At 46.2% G+C, this 13483-nt stretch overlaps 1 protein-coding gene across 13 annotated transcripts in view; it reads right to left on the reverse strand.

Moving 5' to 3' along the window:
- Positions 1-13483, reverse strand: part of LOC144680498 (pumilio homolog 2-like) — a 129608-nt gene that overhangs the window by 82158 nt on the left and 33967 nt on the right. The gene's annotated exons all lie outside the window — the stretch shown is intronic.

The raw sequence follows: 13483 nt of genomic DNA on the forward strand, positions 1-13483 counted from the left end.
ATCTCCAGCTGGTCAACAAATGCTGGAGTGACACAAGAACATTGGCAGTGGACAGGAGAATGGAGTGCTTTGCCTGCCTTATGCGTCTCTAGATGCAGGAGCTAAGTCTGAGTAAGTCAACCTAGTGGAGTTACAACACAGGATCATGTTTATCCCAAACAGCAGAAACAGTACGCAAGAGCTAAGATATCCCACAAACAACTGAACAGATCCAAGCTCTGCAACCCTGCCACATCCTGTCATGAATGGTGGCGGACAATTGAAAAAATAACCAGAAGAGGAGGTCCCACGAATATGCCCTTCCTCAGTAATGGGGAAGCCCAGCACATAGTGCAAAGGCAAGGCTGAAGCATTTGGAAGTATGTTCAGCCAGAGGTGCCAAGTAGGTGGCATATCTCCATCTCCTCCAAAAGTCCTGGCAGCAGTACTGAAGACTTGTGCTCCAAAACTAGCCGCACCCTCAGCCAAGCTGTTCCAGTACAGCTACAACATTGGCATCTAGCCGACAATGTGGAAAATTGCCCAGAAATGATCTGTCTACAAACAGCAGGACAAATCTAATCCAGCCAATTACTGCCCCATCAGTCTACTCTCAATTATTAGCAAAGGGAAGGTGTCGTCAACAGTGCTATCAAGCAACACTTTCACAGCAATGACCTGCTCAGTTTGTGTTCTGCCAGGACCACTCCACTCTTGACCTCATTACAGCTTTGGTCCAAACATGGACAAAAGAGCTGACTCAAGAGGTAAGGGGAGAGTGACTGCCCTATGCAGCATTTGCTCACTACAAGACATCCTCAGGGTAGTGTCCCAGGTCCAACCATTTTCAGCTGTTTCATCAATGACTTGCCCTCCATCGTAAGGATAGAAGTGGGGATGTATCGCTGATGATTGCAAAAATATTCAGTACCATTCACAACTCTTCAAATACTGAAATAGTCCTGGTTCACATGCAACAAGACCTAGGCAACGTTCAGGCTTGGGCTGATAAAACAGGGAGAGAGAGAGAAATCACGTGCCTCGGCGCTTCTCCAGTTTCCGGGCCCCTTATTCCCACCTCGCAACCACCCCCACCGCCTCACCCACCTTTGACCCTCACCCTCACATCCTTCAGGTGCCCACAATTGGGTTGGGAACCAGTGTCACAGTGGGGTCGAATTTTTCATATAGGTTTAGCAAAACGTCTTGGTTTTTGTACTCTATTCCTTGATTTATAGAGCCCATCGAAAGCTCCAGTTTCAGTATAATAGGCTTTACAACCACGGCCTTGTCAGGCAATTACACACAACCTGCTTGTTAATACTATGCAACCAGCTCTGCTGCTTTGGCCCTATGCAATATCCGGACAGCAACATCCAAAAGACTGAACCTCAAAAGCACCAAAAACAACAATCCTATGTACAGGTGAGAATATCTTGAACTAAGTGACATATTCAATTGGCAGATGACTCCTGGTTTCGCTTCTTAGTTTAAAAATGGCAAAATCTTCCAGTAAATTAGAAGCCACCAATTCACCCGCAATAATGTGCTATCGCTATGCACACAAGTGGGGTTTGTTAACAGAAAAATTACACTTCGCATTGAGTGATAAACATTTTCTCACTTTAAATTGAAACTAACCACATTTACAAATGCCCAGCATGGGGCATATAATAGAAGAGCAAAGTAATGCAAATACTGGAAATCTGAAATATAAACAGGAAATGTTGGAAATATTCAGGTCAGGCATCATCTTTGGAGAGAGAAACAGAGTCAGGGCTTCAGGTCCACCATCAGCAGTAATTTGATGAAGGGTCATAGGCCTCTGTTTCTCTCTACACCAATGCCACCAGACATGCTGTGCATTTTCAACACTTCCTATTTTTACTGGAACAAAAATAACCCCTTTTGCCACCCCTCCAAAAAGCAATCAGACTTCCTGTGAGCCTCTCATTCCCTTCAGTGAGAAACCCAGCAGCAGCTGCCTGAGATCTTGTTTGGCACAACATTAAACATGAATTTCAAGACAAAAAGTTAAGATATGAAGAAAAAAAACTTACTGAGCAAAGGAAAATCAGTGTTGAAGCAATAAATTGATCATTTAAAATTGAATAATTTATGAAAATGACCATTAAAAAGTGCCAAACAGCAGAGCTAACTAATAAAACCTTTTTTGCCTTTTCGATTAAGAAGTGGGACTAGACAGGGACAGACTGGCCCCAAGTCCTGGTCATCAGGGAAGAGGGAGGGGACTGGGGTCAAGCTAAGGAGTTTGGTTTAATCAACACTGATCTTGTGTTCACCTCTGATTGCACACACTCTAAGCTGGCCTCAACAGAATTCATAAGTGGGGGTCAGATGCAGGTTGCCCTTCAGCCTGGGTTTTCCTCCTTTCCTGGCCCAGTGTGTGGATAGGTTTTTGGAGAGGGAGGGGGGAGGAGGAGAGGGAGGGGGGAGGGGGAAGGGGAGGGGGTGTGTGTTCCACATCAAGCAGAGCGATTAAGTCCCAGTCTCAGGGATCTCTCTCTCACACTCACTCCCCCTCCCGTTCTCCTCCACACACACACACTCCACAGGACACACGGGAAGCCAGGCCCAGGGCCACACCATCATCAATAGACTAAGGAGAGGTCAGAAAGGGCCAGAGGCCACACCCAGGCACCATGGATTCAAGGAAGGATAGGTCAGGAAGGGAAAGGCCTTGTGGGGATAAACCAAACATAGGTATTAGGTACTTTACCTCACCTTGCGTTGCAGCAAATGGGGAGAGGGAATGGCATAGTGGTATTGTTGCTGGACTAGTGATCTAGAAACCTAGGGTAATGCTCTGAGGACCCGGGTTCAAATCCCGCCACAGCAGAAGGTGGAACTTGAATTCAATAAAAATCTGCAATTAAAAGTCTAACGATGGCCATGAAACCATTGTTGATTGTTGTAAAAGCCCATCTGGTTCACTAATGTCCTTTAGGGAAGGAAACCTGTCATCCTTACCTGGTCTGGCCTACACGTGACTCGAGACCCACAGCAATATGGTTGACTCTTAAAAAGTCCTCTGAAATGGCCTGGCAAGCCACTCAGTTGTAACAAACCGCTACAAAGTCACAAAAAAGGAATGAAACCGGGTGGACCACCCGGCATCAACCTAGGCACCAGAAACAACAACAGCAATCTCAGCCCTGTCGACCCTGCAAAGTCCTCCTTACTAACACCTGGAGGGCTAGTGCCAAAATTGGGAGAGCTGTCTCACAGACTAGTTAAGCAACAGCCTGACACAGTCATACTCACAGAATCATACCTTACAGTTAATGTCCCAGACAGCACCATCACCATCCCTGGGTATGTCCTGTGCCACCTAGCAGAGGTAGCGGAACAATTTGTCTCCAGGGAGCAGACTCGGAGGGAGGAGCACCAGAGCAATGACCTCGGGGCACAGAGTAACTGAAGCCAAAACTGAAAAAGTGACATCACAGGAAAGCTGTGACCTGATTGGTTGGTAGGAAATCTGCACCAAATTTGAAAAAAAAACACTGCAAAGCTAATTAATAAATTAATTATCTAAGTTGAGATGGCTGGGCAGGTGATGTGCTGTAGCTGTATGATGTGGGAGCTGGCAGATCCCAATGTGAGCCGCAGTGACCACATCTGCAGCAAGTGTTGGTTGCTGGAGGAACTCCGGCTCAGAATTGATGTTCGGACGCTGCGGCACATCCGGGAGCGGGAGAGTTACCTGGACGCTTTGTTTCTGGAGGCGGTCACACCCGATAGATTAAGTACCTCAAGTTCGGTCAGTGGTCAGGGTCAGCAGGGCGTGACTACAAGTGAGGCAGGTAGAGGGACCCTGTGTTCAGGAACAGAGGAGCCTCAGCTCTTGACCTTGTCCAACAGGTACGAGGTACTTGCTCCCTGTGTGAATGAGGAACAGGGCTGTAGGGAGGATGAGCCAGCTGACCACGGCACCTTGCACAGGAGCCGGGAGCAATAAGACAAGTGGTAGTTGTAGGGGATTCTATAATTAGGGGAATTGATAGCATCATTTGTAAGCAGGATCGAGAGTCCCGCATGGTATATTGCCTGCCCGGTGCCAGGGTGAGGGACATCTCTGACCGGCTTGAAAGGATATTGGAGAGGGAGGGGGAGGATCCAGTTGTTGTGGTCCACGTCGGGACAAATAACATAGATAAGACTAGGAAAGAGGACCTGTTTGGGAATTATCAGGAACTAGGAACTAAATTAAAGAACAGGTCCTCAAGGGTTATAATCTCCGGATTACTACCCGAGCCACGTGGAAATTGGCATAGGGACACGAGAATATGGGAAGTAAACATGTGGCTAAAGGAGTGGTGCGGGAAAGAGGGGTTCCATTTCGTGGGGCACTGGCATCAGTATTGGAACAGGAGGGATCTGTACCGTTGGGAAGGTCTCCACCTGAACCGATCTAGGACCAATGTTCTAGCGAAAAGGGTAAATAGGGTGGTCAACAGGACTTTAAACTAGAAAGTGGGGGGGAAGGGAAGGGTAAAACTCCAAGAAGTATGACTAATGGGAAACAAAGCAGCAGGTTAGCGTGTGGGGCGGTGGATTGAACTTCATGGAAAATTATGAAAAAACTGAAAAGAAAGGAGAGCCCAGGAGAGGCTATTAAATTCTCCAGAACACAAAATAGGACAGAGTGTTTGGAAAGGGCTTGGAATCTAACTTCAAGCACGTCAGATAAAGGGACGACAATGAGAAAGGGGACGGGAAATACAGAACTAAAGGTGTTGTATATGAATGCACGCAGTATACGAAATAAGGTAAATGAGCTTGTGGCGCAGATTGAAATTGGCAGGTATGATGTGGTGGGCATCACGGAGACATGGCTGCAAGGGGATCAGGACTGGGAGCTAAATATACAAGGATATACATCCTATCGAAAAGGTAGGCAGGTTGGCAGCGGGGGTGGGGTTGCTTTGTTGGTAAGAAATTAAATTAAATCGATAACAAGAAACGACGTAGGGTCAGATGATGTAGAATCTGTGTGGGTAGAGTTGAGGAACCACAAAGGTAAAAAAAACCATAATGGGAGTTATGTACAGACCTCCGAACAGTAGTCAGGATATGGGGCACAAGATACACCAGGAGATAGAAAAGGCTTATAAGAAAGGCAAGGTTACAGTGATCATGGGGGATTTCAATATGCAGGTACACTGGGAAAATCAGGTTGGTAGTGGATCCCAAGAAAAGGAATTTGTGGAATGTCTACGAGATGGCTTTTTGGAGCAGCTTGTGGTGGAGCACACTAGGGAACAGGCAATTCTAGATTTAGTGATGTGTAATGAGGCAGATTTGATAAGGGAGCTTAAGGTGAAGGAAGTGACCATAATATGATAGAATTTACCCTGCAATTTGAGAGGAAAAAGCTGGAATCAGATGTAACGGTGTTACAGTTGAATAAAGGCAACTACAGAGGCATGAGGGAGGAGCTGGCCAGAATTGACTGGGAGATGAGCCTAGCAGGAAAGACAGTGGAACAGCAATGGCAGGAGTTTCTGGGAGTAATTTGGGAGACACAGCAAAAATTCATCCCTAGGAAGTAGAAGCATACTAAAGGGAGGACGAGGCAACCATGGCTGACAAGGGAAGTCAGGGACAGCATAAAAGCTAAATAGAAAGCATACAATGCGGCAAAGAGCAGTGGGAAACCAGGAGATTGGGAAGCCTACAAAGACCAACAGAGGACAACTAAAAAAGAAATAATGAGGGAGAAGATTAAATATGAGGGTAAACTAGCCAGTAATATAAAAGAAGATTGCAAGAGTTTTTTTTTAGATATATAAAGAGTAAGAGAGAGGCAAAAGTGGACATTGGGCCGCTGGAAAATGATGCTGGAGAAGTAGTAGTGGGGAACAAAGAAATGGCGGAGGAACTGAATAGGTACTTTGTGTCAGTCTTCACGGTGGAAGACACGAGTGACATCCCCAAAGTTCAAGAGAGTCGGGGGACAGAGGTGAGTATGGTAGCCATTACCAAGGAGAAGGTGTTGGGAAAACTGAAAGGTCTGAAGGTGGATAAATCGCCTGGGCCAGATGGATTACACCCCAGACTTCTGAAGGAGATAGTTGAAGAGATAGTGGAGGCGTTAGTGGTGATCTTTCAGGAATCACTGGAGTCAGGGAGGGTCCCAGAAGACTGGAAAATCGCTAATGTAACCCCCCTGTTTAAGAAGGGAGTGAGGCAAAAGACGGAAAATTATAGGCCGATTAGCCTGACCTCGGTCGTTGGTAAGATATTAGAGTCCATTATTAAGGATGAGATTTCAGAATACTTGGAAGTGCATGGTAAAATAGGGCAAAGTCAGCATGGTTTCATCAAGGGGAGGTCATGCCTGACAAATCTGTTAGAATTCTTTGAGGAGGTAACGAGTAGGTTAGACAAAGGAGAGCCAATGGATGTTATCTACTTGGACTTCCAGAAGGCCTCTGACAAGGTGCCGCACAGGAGGCTGCTCAGTAAGATAAGAGCCCATGGTGTTAGAGGCAAGGTACTAGCATGGATAGAAGATTGGCTGTCTGGCAGGAGGCAGAGAGTGGGGATAAGGGGGTCTTTCTCAGGATGGCGGCCGGTGACTAGTGGAGTTCCGCAGGGGTCAGTGTTGGGACCACAACTTTTCACTTTATACATTAATGATCTAGATGAAGGAACTGAGGGCATCCTGGCTAAGTTTGCAGATGATACAAAGATAGGTGGAGGGACAGGTAGTATTGAGGAGGCGGGGAGGCTGCAGAAGGATTTGGACAGGTTAGGAGAATGGGCAAAGAAGTGGCAGACGGAATACAACGTGGGCAAGTGTGAGGTCATGCACTTTGGTAGGAAGAATAGAGGCATAGACTATTTTCTAAATGGGTTGAGAATTCAGAAATCTGGAGTGCAAAGGAACTTGGGAAGTCCTAGTCCAGGATTCTCTTCAGGTTAACTTGCAGGTTGAGTCGGTGGTTAGGAAGGCAAATGCAATGTTGGCATTTATTTTGAGAGGACTAGAATATAAAAGCAGGGATGTGCTGCTGAGGCTTTATAAGGCTCTAGTCAGACTACATTTAGAATATTGTGAGCAATTTTGGGCCCGGTATCTCAGGAAGGATGTTCTAGCCCTGGAGAGGGTCCAGAGGAGGTTCACGAGAACGATCCCAGGAATGAAAGGCTTAACATATGAGGAACGTTTGAGGACTCTGGGTCTATACTCGATGGAGTTTAGAAGGATATGGGGGGATCTGATTGAAACTTACAGAATACTGAAAGGCCTGGATAGAGTGGATGTGGGGAAGATGTTTCCATTAGTAGGAGAGACTAGGACCCGAGGGCACAGCCTCAGAGTAAAGGGAAGACCTTTTAGAACAGAGATGAGGAGAAACTTCTTTAGCCAGAGAGTGGTGAATCTTTGGAATTCATTGCCACAGAAGGTTGTGGAGGCCAGGTCATTGAGTGCATTTAAAACCGAGACAGATAGGTTCTTGATTGGTATGGGGATCAAAGGTTACGGGGAGAAGGCGATTGAGAAACTTATCAGCCATGATTGAATGGCGAGCGGACTCGATGGGCCGAATGGCCTAATTTCTGCTCCTATGTCTTATGGTCTAGTGGTATACAGTCGGGAGGGAGTTGCCCCGGGAGTTCCCAATATCGACTCTGGACCCCACAAAATCTCATGGCATCAGGTCAAACATGGGCAAGGAATCCTCCTGATTACCACAAACCGCCCTCCCTTAGCTGATGAATCAGTGCTGCTTCTTGTTGAACACCAGTTGGAGGAAGCACTGAGGGTGGCAAGGGCGCAGAATGTACTCGGAGTGGGGGACTTCAATGTCCATCACCAAGAATGGCTCAGTAGCACCACCACTACTGACTGAGCTGGCCGAGTCCTAAAGGACATAGCTACTAGATTGGGTCTGCGAGAGGTGGTGAGGGAACCAATAAGAGGGAAAAACATGCTTGACCTCATCCCCACCAACCTATCCGCTGCAGATGCATCTGTCCATGACAGTATCGGTAGGTGTGACCACCACAGTCGTTGTGGAGACAAAGTCCCAGCTTCACATTGAGGATACCCCGCATTGTGTTGTGTGGCACTACCACCGTGCTAAATGGGATAGATTTCGAACAGATCTAGCAACTCAAGGCTGGGCGTCCATGAGGTGCTGTGGGCCATCAGCAGCAGCAGCAGAATTGCATTTGAACACAATCTGTAACCTCATGGCCTGGCATATCCCCCACTCTACCATTACCATCAAACCAGGGGATCAACCTTGGTTCAATGAAGAGTGCAGGAGGGCCTACAAGGAGCAACACCAGGCATACCTAAAAATTAGGTGTCAACCTGGTGAAGCTATAACACAGGACTATTTACGTGCCAAACAGCATTAGCAGCAAGGGCTAAACGATCCCACAACCAACGGATCAGATCTAAGCTCTGCAGTGCTGCCACATCCCAGTCGTGAATGATGGACGACAATTAAACAACTCACTGGAGGAGAGGCTCCACAAATATCCCCATCCTCAATGACGGAGGAGCCCAGCACATCAGTGCAAAAGATAAGGCTCAAGCATTTGCTGCAGTCTTCAGCCAGAAGTGCCAAGTGGGTGATCCATCTCAGTCTTCTCCATAGGTCCCTACCATCACAGATGCCAGTCTTCAGCCAATTCGATTCACTCCACGTGATATCAAGAAATGGCTGAAGGCACTGGATACTGCAAAGGCTATGAGCCCTTACAATATTCCGGCTATAGTACTGAAGACTTATGCTCCTGAACTTGCTGTGCCCTGAGCCAAGCTGTTCCAGTACAGCCACAACACTGGCATCTACCTGGCTATGTGGAAAACTGTCCAGGTATGTCCTGTACACAAAAAGCAGGACAAATCCAACCCGGCCAATTACCGCCCCATCAGTCTACCCTCCATCATCAGTAAAGTAATGGAAGGGGTTATCAACAGTGCTATCAGGCAGCACTTGCTTAGCAATAACCTGTTCACTGACACCCAGTTTGGGTTCTGCCAGGGCCACTCAGCTCCGGACCTCATTACAGCCTTGGTTCAAACATGGACAAAAGAGCTGAACTCCCGAGGTGAGGTGAGAGTGACTGCCCTTGGCAGCATTTGACAGTGTGGTATCAAGGAGCCCTAACAAAACTGGAGTCAATGGGAATCGGGGGGAAAACTCTCTGCTGGTTGGAGTCATACCTAGCACAAAGGGAAATGGTTGTGGTTGTTGGAGGTCAGTCATCTCAGTCCAGGACATCACTGCAGGAGTTCCTCAGGGTAGTGTCCTTGGCCCAACCATCTTCAGCTGCTTCATCAATGACCTTCCTTCCATCATAAGTTCAGAAGTGGGAAGGTTCGCTTATGATTGCACAATGTCCAACACCATTCGCGACTCCTCAGATACTGAAGCAGTCCATGTCCAAATGCAGCAAGACCTGGGCAATATCCAGGCTTGGGCTGACAAGTGGCCATCCTGACTTGGAAATGTATCGCCGTTCCTTCACTGTCGCAGGGTGAAAATCCTGGAACTCCCTTCCTAACAGCATTGTGGTTGTACCCACATCACATGGACTGCAGCGGTTCAAGAAGGCAGCTCACCATCACCTTCTCAACGGCAACTACAGATGGACAATAAATGCTGGCCCAGCCAGCGAAGCCCATATTCCGTGAATGAATTAAAAAAAAGCAGCCTCCAGCCAGATCTTTAGATGAGTGAAGAGAGCAGCACCCAACTACGCCCAAACAGACTAGTCCATGAGGTAGAAAGGAAGGAGGGACTGGGGAATCTGGCGCTTCCTACTCAGCCAATAACTGTTGTATTTCAGAACAACAGCAAACATTGGCCGAGTAACCTGCCAATTAGGATGGTCTAGGCATCAGATTGGCTGCTTTAGACACTGACCATCCTGATTGGCAGGCTACTCAGCCAATGAGCCTGCCCCCACCCCAAACCAGTGTTTTGCACCTTGTGCACCCCCCTCACTCAGGCACTGCTGATAGATGGCAAGTAACATTCATGCCACTCAAGTGCCAGGCAATCACCATCTTCACAAGAGGGAGTCTAACTATCTCCTCTTGACATTCAATAGCACAACCATCACTGAATCCCCCTACTATCAACAACCTGGGGAGTTACCACTGGCCAGAAAATGAACTGGACCAGCGCATAAATATTGTGGCTACAACAGCAGGTCAGAGGCTGGGAAAGCTATGGTTAGTAAATCACTTCCCGATTCCCCAAAGCCTATTCACCATCTATAAGACATAGGTCAGGAGCGCGATGGAATATTCTCCACTTGTCTAGACGAGTGCAGCTCCACATCATCCAGGACAAAGCAGCTTGCTTGATCGACACCCCATCCACCACCTTAAACATTCTCTCCCTCCACCACTGATGCATAGTGGCAGAAGTGTGTACCATTACAAGGCGCACTGCAGCAACTCACCAAATCTCCTTCGACAGCACCTTCCAAATATGCAACCTCTACCGCCTAGGACAAGGGCAGAAGACACATGGGAACACTAACAGCTGCAAGTTCCCCTCCAAGTCACATACTATCCTGACTTGGAACTATATTAGCATTCTTTCACCGTCTCTGGGTTAAAATCCTGGAACTTCTTTCCTAACAGCATTGTGGGTGTATCTACACCACATGGACTTCAGCAGTTCAAGGAGATGGTTCACCAACACCTTCTCAAGGTGGGGTTAGGGATGGGCAACAAGTGCCGGCCTGACCAGCAATACCCACACCCCATGAAAGAATAATTTTTTTTAAATTCAATGCTGTCTATTTAGGTAGATTTCTGAATTAGCATTGGATCTTAAAACTGTCTTGGTTTAAATGAGAATTCAAAAGCAAGGGCGAGAACCTTCAACATCAAACAGTGGAGATAAATACAGTGGATTCCCCACTGGATTACAAACATACATACGAACATATGAATAAGTAGCCATTTGGCCCCTTGAGCCTGCTCCATTATTTGACAAGACCAAGGTTGATCTTACTGTGGCCTCAACTCTACGTTCCTGTGTACCCCCTATACCCTTTAGTCACTAATCAATCAAGAATCTAAGCTAATCTTAAAAATATTCAATAACTCTTCCTCCACTGCTCTATGGAGAAGAGGGTTCCACAGATGCACAACCCGTAGAGAAGGAAATTCTCATCTCAAGGGGAAACATCTTCCCAGCATCCATCCAGTCAAGTCCCCTCAGGACCTTACATGTTTCAATGAGATCACCCCTCATTCTTCTAAACTTTGATGAGCATAGGCTTAACCTGCTCAATGTTTCCTCAGAAGACCCCCTTCAATCCAGGAATCAGCCTAGTGAACCATCTCTAAACTGGGTGCAATGCAAGTACACCCCTCCTTAAGCAAGACAACCAAAAATGTACACAGTACTCTAGGTGTGCTCTCATAAATGCCACGTAAAGTTGTAGCAAGACTTGCCTACTTTTAAACTCCATTCTCTCTGCAATAAAGGCCAATATTCCATTTGCCTTCCTAATTACTTGCCGCACCTGCTTCTTTTTTAGTTTTAATTTGCGTACAAGGACACATGGATCCCTTTGCACTGCAGAATCTTGAAGTCTCTCTCCCCATCTAAATAATATTCTGTTTTTCCATTCTTCTTCCCAAAGTGAACAACCTTACATTTTCCCACATTACACTCCCATCTGCAAAATTTTTGGCCACTCACTTAATCTATCTACACCCCTTTGCAGACTCTTTGTATTCTCCTCACAACTTGCTTTCCTATCTTGCATAGTCAGCAAATTTGGCTACAATGCTACTTGGTCCCTCAATTGAAGTCAATAATATAGATGGTAAACAGTTGAGGCCACAGCACTGATTCCTGTGACACTCCACATGTTAGTTTGCCAAACTGAAAATGATACATTTATCCTGATTCTGTTTCCTGCTAGTTAGCCAATTCTCTTTCCATGCTAATATATCATCCCCAACACCATGACCCCTTATCTTGTGCAACAACCCTTTATGGGGCATCTAATCCAATGCCGTTTGGAAATCCAAATACACTACAACTACTTGTTCCCCTTTATCCACTTTGCTTGTTACATCTTCACAGGACTCTTAACTTGGCAATCATGATTTCTCTTTCACAAGACCTTACTGACTCTGCATGATTGTATTGCGATTTTCTAAATGTCCTGCCACTCCTTCTTTAATAATGATTCCAGCAGTTTCCCATTGACAGATGTTTGGCTAACTAGCCTATAGTTTCCTGCTTTCTGTCTTCTTCCCTTCTTGAATAGTGGTGTTCCAGTCTGCAGGGACCTTTCCAGAATCTAGGGAACTTTGGAAGGTTACAACCAATGCATCCGCTATTACTGAAGCCAATTCTTTTAAGACCCTCGGGTGCAGGGGACCTGTCAGCCTTTAGTCTCTTTAGTTTCCCTAGTACTTTTCCTCCAGTGATCGTGATTGTTTTAAGTTACACCCTCCTTTTTGCCCACTGCTTTTCTACTAGGGGTGCTTTTTGTGTCTTCTCCCTGTCCCCAATCACTACAAATACTGAGGCTCACAGTTCCTGTGTAGTTAACTCAGTTACATTACAGGAGGCCAGTGGCGACACCCTCAGTTATGTTACGGGGGCTAGTGGCAATGGCCCCAGTTACAGGAGACCAGTGGCGATACCCTCAGTTATGTTACAGGGGGACAATGGGAATGCCCTCAGTTACGTTACGGGGGCCAGTCTAGATTCTGTCAGTTGTATTACTAGATCCAGTGTATGTTCACCTGGACAGGCACGTTTGGGCTCCTCTTAATATCTCACCTAAAAGACAACCACCAACAACAACGCAGGCTCCACTGAAACCCAGTCTAAAACAAGCATTCAAGTCTTGACTTGGGGGCTTGGATCAAGAGTGTTCTGCCTCAGAAGCGACAAGGCTCAGAATTAAGCCAAACTCCAGGTAGAGAGATTCTTCTAATCTATCTTGATACAGGCATTCATTCAGCCATGCATAAATTAAAAGTTGGGCAGCTAAGGATTTTAGCACCAAGAAACCAACACCACACCAGAAAGGCAAGGTCAAATTATGATAACGTCAAGGTAAAAAAAAAAGTGGGCAATCAAGTTAAGTTATTTAGAACTGCAAAAGATCTTTGTACTAAGAGTATTCAGACAATTTGTGACAAACGAAGCAGGTTTACAAATCCTCTTTACACGCAGAATCTATCAACAAACCCAAAATTACAACCCTTTAATTAAAGTGTTAAAGATTCCATAAACTTAACAGGCTGAAATGGCAAAGATATTGCAGTTTATTTCAGGTGGCTCTGGCTCATCTCCCAGAAATAACAGATCTGTAAACAACTGATAACTCAGAACTTCAATATAGAGCCTGACAGTTATCTGCCGACTATCTTGCTTTATCACTGCAATAAAGTAATTTGCATGCTGGAGGAAAACTATTGACTTTTGGTGACTATTACCCACATTCAGTGTTCTAAGCACGTCCAACA

The sequence above is a fragment of the Cetorhinus maximus genome, chromosome 5, assembly GCF_964194155.1.
Source record: "Cetorhinus maximus chromosome 5, sCetMax3.hap1.1, whole genome shotgun sequence".
NCBI lineage: Eukaryota > Metazoa > Chordata > Chondrichthyes > Lamniformes > Cetorhinidae > Cetorhinus > Cetorhinus maximus.